Consider the following 7,918-nt stretch of genomic DNA (forward strand, 5'->3'; position numbering starts at 1 on the left):
GCACTTCACTAGGCACCACCGGCATTTAGAGGAAGGACACACCAGCAATTTAGCTACAAATTAGGAAAACGACAGTCAGGAAGCCATCAACATTTTAAGTTGTTTTGATTTCATGTTTTAATTCAGCTAAAGACTAAAATGCTAAGGATCCATTTGAAAACCTCAAACAGGAGCAGGGACCACAGCAAGCCTCACAGAGACTTTGCACTAGTAACTTGTACTATTCAGTACAACAGAGATGAGTTTCACAAAGGCAGTAACTCAAGAGCCACAGTAGAAGTCATACTTACAGTGTTTCCGTGGTGTGATGAGAAACAGTAGCCTTGAAACAACAGTAGTCAGCCACTTGGAGAAAAAGAAGTAAATTCTGGAACAGGCTGCAGGTGCTCGGCAGCTGCTGGATGCTCTGAAGATGCCAGGATTACACTGCTCAGGGACGACTCTGCCACTGGAAAGCAGCAGCAGCAGCTGCATGAAGTCGGGTCAGTGGGAAGGCGGGAGGGAGCCCTGGCGGTGGCAGCCCCACCTCTTTCTGCAGCAGGCACCGAGTATCAGCGAGCCTTGGCTGGAGTCTCACCCGTGACTGTAGCCTATGAAGGAGCTTACTCAGGTGTCTAATTGTTTCTTCCATGCATGTTCTTACAATACGCCAGTTGCGATGGCTCATCAGATACTGAAGTGCAATATCTTGTTCCAGCTGCTGTGGGTTTTCCATGTGTCTGTATGTTATGAGTTAACAAAGCCAGACCAAGTACACTATAAAAAATAACTTCTATATCCTGCTAGTAAAATGAGCTTAAAAACGGATAAGGGTGCCAATGGAAGATGATCTATTAGTGCAAAGTCTGCTCCTAAGGGCAAACTTCCTTTGTTTGCAATTCTGTTTCTCCCTCAGTTCTCGCACTCAGCAAGCTGGATTTCAGGACCCTGTTCTAGGTATCTGTTGTGCCAAATTCAGGACAAGTTGCCCCAAACTGAATTCTACAAGGATGAGGATTATTGCAGCTATCTTGTCTTACGTAATTAAAGTTTAGATTTCTCAACATGTACATTCAAATCACCTCTCAGATCACCAAGGAAAATGGATTGGGACGTATTCTGAAATGCAGATTATTTTGAGAGAACTCCTCCTACATTGCATGCATGCTTTTTAAACTCTGCAAGAAGACTTTCACTTTCAAGGAAGGTCATCAATCTTTCACCTTCAAAGGCACTAGAGTGTATTCAGTCTGTCAGTGTAAAACCATCAGCAGCCAGCATCATTAACTTTGAAGCATTTTTGCAAATACTTCAAAATTATGTGCTTCTTTCTAACCTGCTGCAGTTTGATGTCATTATAACTCCATATGTAGCTACCTCTCTTTATGTCACACATTCCTGCAGCTGGGGATACGCAACAAAACCTGTTATGAAAAATGGCAATGCTATTGATCACACCTCAGAAATGTTTCTTCTGCACTAAAGGACTGGATCTGAAACACCGAAGTCCCCCACTTCACTGGTGTCTCAGTGCAGCTCATCATTGTGCAAGGGGAGTTCATCACCTGAGAACTGCTTAAGGGATGTCCCAGCCCCTTTCCTATTGCAGATAATGGAAAGAAGTTGTTTTACTTTCTCCTTTCCTACTGAAGGCTGAAAGTGGCTCTTGTCAAGAGAAAAAGGCTGGGACTTCCTATGGCCTGTGCCAATGGTACCACAGTGGTACTTATAAACAAATGCTCTGAATGTCACCCGTCTGGTGACTGCCTCACAGAAATGACATCTCTGTAAAGGCTGTTTGAAGGCTCACAGCGGATGTCAGATGTCTGAGGCACTGGCAAGACTTGGGCTCCCCCACAGCTTTGCTCCTTCTCATTAAACACATGAAATTTCAAAAAGCTGCTCTTCATAATACAATGAAAATGCTGCATCAGGCACGCAGCGGGAAATCACTTCCCTCTGCAACACTGGGTGCATGTAGAAATCAAACCCCAGTGAACCATGCACAAACCCCACAGCTCTCTTCGAGGTTGTGTATGTTGTTTGACATTTGTAACTCTTCTGCATGAGATGCTGCCTGAAGGACCGTGGTCTGCTCTATGGCAGGAGAAGGTTGACGTAACTAAATTGCAGCTGCTCCTTTCTTGAATTCAGGTGTCACCCAACAGCTCAGGACTGTGATTTAAACTATTTTTCTGTTCAGTACATTACCACATGTGAAAAATAAAGTACCCAGAATTGTGATGTCTGAAGCACTTAAGCACATAAAACTGGTAACAGTCCCAGTGCCAGAGAACCTCCTCTCTAAAGGAAGGCATGGCTGATGAGAACATAGGACAAATAAGTAGCAAAATTGGGTCTATTAGAGTTTCACAACATGCTTTGGTGGAACACAACATGACAGGAACAGCCTGTTCTTTCAAGTGGAAATTTAGTAATTTCTGCCATGAAAACAATGTATACAGTACTTAAAGGCAAATACAAACCTGCTCTGAAATGACACCATTCAGAATAACTGGGTATCTTCTGGAAACCTTTCCAGTTAAGCAGTGTAAACACTGCTTCAAAATTTTGTGTCAAAAAAATAAGCCACATTTGAACGTACACAGCTATATGGAAGAAAACATCAGTAAGACTGGAATAGAGTTATCTTATCTCTGAACTCTTTGTATCATTGAAAGGAGCTAAAGCTGTATTAGCTGTAATTACTCCTTGGAATTCTAAAGTAGCATTCACAATGAAGGAGAGGAAAGTGTTTGGAAGGCTGCACAAGGAACCTACCTCTAAGAAAGCTCCTTCGTATCATTAATCAAAATAGCTTTCAGTAAATTTTCAAGTTAAGGAAACCTTTTCCTCTTTTTGTTTGTTTTATGCACTATAAAATGTATTAGCATGATTAATCTCACAGTGAAACAGCCAAAATTTTAAAGCCATTAAAAGGCATATCAAGAAGTGAGTAGCTGGATAACCAGGTGGCCACTGCATCAATTCCTGCTTGTCATTTCATTCCCACTTAAAGCATCCGAGTGCAGTAGCACCGGATGCTGGTCCAAACACAGTGAGTTCATTCTACTCCAACAGCCACTGATGGAAGCCCTCAACCCCTGTTCTTCATACTGCAGATTTAATTTTATAACCCTCCTCTTGCTTTTCCTAAACTAGTTAATAAATTCACCGTGTTTAATCTTAAAATGAGGTATTCCCAGAAAACAACTAAAGAAATCAAAATGCTAAGGAACAGATTTTTCTAATCTGTTTCTAATCAGAAAAATCTGTTCCTTAGCATTTTGATTTCTGTACTCCTTTCAAATAAAAAAATTATTTTTTAAAGAACCACTTCAGCAACAGTGTCCTCTTAAGAGTCTATTTATGTGAAAATTCTCTGATAATATCTAAAAATTCACATCCCCCAGTGAAAATGGTTCTGAAGGCTGACTTGCATATTTCACTTTCCTTTGTGGTATTATGCATCTTTGGCAGTCAAACACTGAGGGATTATCACCCATGAATTTAAATTGACAGGGATCAAAATTATTGACAACAAATAATCCTGCAGGATATTATGTGAAGTTTGTAGGATGGAACCGCCATGAAGAAAGTCCCTGACCATGATTATTAGATAAGTATTGTTATTACAATTTCTATTTCAGAACAGGAAAGGTCATGGAAAGTCAATCTGTGACCATCTTCATAAAATCCAACGTATCTGAAAGCTACATAAAAGGCTGGGTTGTAGGTGAAAGCCATTAAAACCAGAGATCCTGTCCACATGCTTGGGAAAGCAGGGGTTTTTTTCAGCTGCTAAATATAAATGGGATTTAGAGAAAAATGGTGTTGTGTCCTCCATTCTGCAGGGGTTCAGGAAGGATTTCAGAGAGGCAGCATATACCATGTGTATATGTATACCACTGTGTATCCCACAGACCAGCACAGCTGTTTCACACTGTAAGTTTTGTGAGATTGGACTGAAGACAAAACTGGCTATTTCTGTGATTTTGAGTTTTTTAATTGATAACCAAATTATGCAAAATAAAAAGTTTCCCTCAAAATTCTACCAACATCGATAGTTTTTCTATAGTGCGAGTTTTGAACTGTTGTACTTTAGCTTATTCTTTTTGTTAGTGCAGCTGAGGTACCTCTATCTAGTGGCACTATATTGTAGTGAAGAACGTATCCTTGGCATTGGTTAAATCTCTTTTTTTTTTTTTAATAAAACAGTAAAAGTAATACAACAATTTTGAGAACATCTGGGCCTTGGATATGTTGGAGTAGTTACTTCTTTCAACTACAAAGACCTTTATGCCAGCTTCCCGGCATTGCAATGAACTGTTGTGTGCATGTTCAGAAAGGCAAGGAAAGAAAATTGAGTTTCATTTTTTAATTATTTCAACTCTAATTTAAAATGAAGCTATGTTGCTAAAATATTTCAGCTTAATTTTTAAATATTTCCATCAAAGTTTGTTCTTCTGTAGACTGAGAAAAACAGCACATACAGAACAAATTTTTAAAAAACTGCTGCTGAAAGCTTTGAAATTGTTGTTGAAAGAGATTTTATGGTTTCTTCTTGTTACAGTTGATGACAGTGCACTACTTAGTGATTTGTATCATGAGAGAAAAGAAACAGAGTGGTAAAACCATGATTGGTAGCAGTACAATTGTGATTTTCAAGCTATCATATACAAGTATTTCAAGTACGCAGTCAGAACAGAAAGAGCAGGAACTGAAACACTATTTAGTATGAAACTCAGAATATGCATTGATGTATAAACCAGTTTGGAGATTTTTAAAACACTATCAGCCTTTTTTTTGACTGAATTACAGATATCCTTGTGACTACAGAACTGCACACTCTTACATAAACAGAATTCACTGAAGATAAAGAATTGAGTCACCCTCTGCATCACTGATTATCAGCGTCTGAAGCAAGGTAATAACAGAGTGATGTTCTGCCCTCGGGCTCGACAGTGACATGGTCAGAGCCCTGTTACTTCAATTCAAGTGCAGCACACCCACCAGTGATTAAACAGCCAACGCAAATCAAAAGCGGATGGAATCAGTGCTGCTCTGGCAGAACAGAGTGTCTCTTCAGGTGGCCAGATACGGTTCTGAAGCAAAGTATTTAGAAAATAAACCATCTGAATATCCCCAAACTTCAGAGTTCTTTAGAGCATCATGTATGTGAGATACTTACTGGTATAAAAGGTTCCAGAAAATGCACAATGGCACGTTTCGAACAAAATGTTACTTAATTTCCTGCTGGTGTGAGCTGGTTGGCATGTGCTTGCTCAGTGCTGAAACAAAACAAATGTTGTGTCAACTCCCAACATACATAGGAGATCAGTTTTTCTTTATTTCTCTTTTTTGGGGTTGAGTTGTGGGTTGATTCCATGAGTCGAATTAACATTAGTCAGTAGCTCTGCTGGCATCTCTGGGCCAGTCTACACATTCACTTGTTGTTGGATTTGATCTTCTGCTCTGCATTAAGGAAGTTCAGACACTGAATACAAGGCTCTGCTAAGTCAACAGGCAACAGACCTTGCTGCTCTCAACAGTCGTAAGAATTCAACAGTACTAAATTCAAGCAGTATGCACTGCAAAAGCAGAACAAAGCTTGAAAACACAGGGTAATTTGACATAAACTTGTACTGGTACCCAAAGAGAGCTCAGGGCCTGTGACTCGATCCTTGAATAGCTTTGCTATAACCTGCTTGCCATCTGCAACTTCCCCACGCTTTCTTCATCTCACTTAAAACTTCTTTTGCTTAACTCCTTTCTTCTATTCTGACAAGTCCTTCCCATATTAAAAACCACAAATCCAGACAAAATGTTCTGCTATGTGTACTATGAATTGACACAGTAACACAGAACAAAAAGGTCCTCCGGAATGACAGTGTCTGGTTCCCTGTGCTACAGAAAGCTCTGCTGTACAGTTGCCCCATAAATTTATCAAGCATCTTACTAAAACAGATATATTTTTGCTCCCACTAATTCCATGGAAAAGCTGTTTCAGAACTTGATTGCTGTGATGACTAAAAACATTCTTGTAATTTCCTTATATATTTATTAATGAATAGTACATATCTTTTTATTTTTATGTCAACATTGCCCTGCAAATTAAATGGATTTCATCCTTCATGTTTACTTCCCTGATATATTTATAGACAGCACTTGTATCTCCTCTCTGGTTTTGTTTTATTGAAGTAAACAAGCTGAGTCATCGTAAAATCTGTTTGTACAAAAGGCTCTCAAGCTCTCTGGTGATGCGCCCAACCTCCCTCTGCCCTTCTTTCAGATCAACCTTAGCTCAGCTATAGAACAATTAATGAGAAGTTTTCAAGTACCTCAGATGAGATTTCACCAAGGACTTAAACAATCATGTTAATACCTCCCTTCTTTAAACAAAAATACTCTCTATACTTATGATGATCATTTCAGATTTCAGTCTGTTCCTACTGATTTTATCAAGGCTACTACAAAAAATATTAAATAAGACCATCCTAAAACCAACCCTTTAAGTCTGACATCTCCCTTTTCAATCTTATCTGTGGCCATCTCACGTCATAATTTCTCTCCTAATCCCCATGTTCTCATTCTTTCCCAGATGATACCATATCAAATATTTTATCAATGGGGTATTATTATGAGAAATTTTAAATTTTCCAAAGCTTTGCATGAGATTGAGACCAGACTTCAGGGTCTGTATTTGGCCAGGTCACTTTTCTTCTTTTTAAAGACAAGCAATTACTATTCAGCCCACCTAACTTCAAAGACTTGTCCTCTGGAGACACCTCCCACCACTGAGTACAGAGGAAGCCTCTCAGCTAGGACCCCTCAATTAGTCCCCTCAAGTAAAAGCCCAGATGCACTTTTCCTATTTTCCAGTCATCTTATAGCATTCTTAACAGATCTGTTCAAAACACTTGCTGCTAGATTTTGTGTATCACCTGTTTTGAACTGCAGATGTAGTCCACATGCTGTTAAGCATGACATGGAGTTTTGCATTTTTGGCTGTTGTAATAATTTCCATTCTGCAATTCACATGATCCATCTTCTCCACTTGGTGAAAGGCATACTTCGAATTTGGGGACTGAACTTAGGTTCACTAGACACCAGTCACACCTGCTCTCCCATTTACATCACTGAAAAATCTTCTGCTCTAAAAATTCTGTACCAGTGTGTTACAAGCATGTCCAGTAGGTAGAAATTAGAAGTATTTTTAGCTGAAACAGATTACATAGTTGATTGGTAAAAATAACATGAGGCAGCAGAAAAAGTAGGCCAGTAATAGTATCAGATTGAAAAGCTTTTGGATGTATTTGTTTCTGTTCATGTAGGTGAAAATAAAAGGTTAATCAAGGGAACTAAGGCCTCCTAAAAATACTACTAAAGACTCCAACGGAATATGACATTTCAAGACCAAAAAAACCTGCTGTAGTATCTTACAAAATCATATTCAAGTGTTTTATTATTTATTCAAGATCATTAAAAGCCATCAAGAATAATTCTGAATGACAGCCATGCTTCTTCCGTAACCTCTTCTGAATAACCCAGTTAGAAAGTAAACAGTTTGGTTTTTTCAAGTCAGAGAGAGAAGCATGGGTCAGCTGAAAAGCACGGAATTAGGAATTTGGATTTTTTTATTCAGTCTTCCCAGGAGCACATGCTGCTAGAGGCTGCGGATCTTGCCGGAAACTTCGCAGCTCCGGCAGCCGGGGCCTTGCTCTCCCCTCAGTCGTCCCTGCCCACACCTCAGCCTGAACCGCGCTAGCGCCTCTCGACTTGAGATGCTCTGGGGCCGGGGAAGACTGGAGCGAGGAGCTGACACGAGAAGCTGACACGCGGAGCTGACACGCTGCGGCAAACCAGGCCCGGCCCACCAGGAGCGCCCTCGCCAGGCCCCAGCGGGAACCGCCGCGCATGCGCACCTGCGTGCGACAGG

The sequence above is a fragment of the Mesitornis unicolor genome, unplaced genomic scaffold (assembly GCF_000695765.1).
Source record: "Mesitornis unicolor isolate BGI_N332 unplaced genomic scaffold, ASM69576v1 scaffold44587, whole genome shotgun sequence".
In the NCBI taxonomy this organism is placed as follows: domain Eukaryota; kingdom Metazoa; phylum Chordata; class Aves; order Mesitornithiformes; family Mesitornithidae; genus Mesitornis; species Mesitornis unicolor.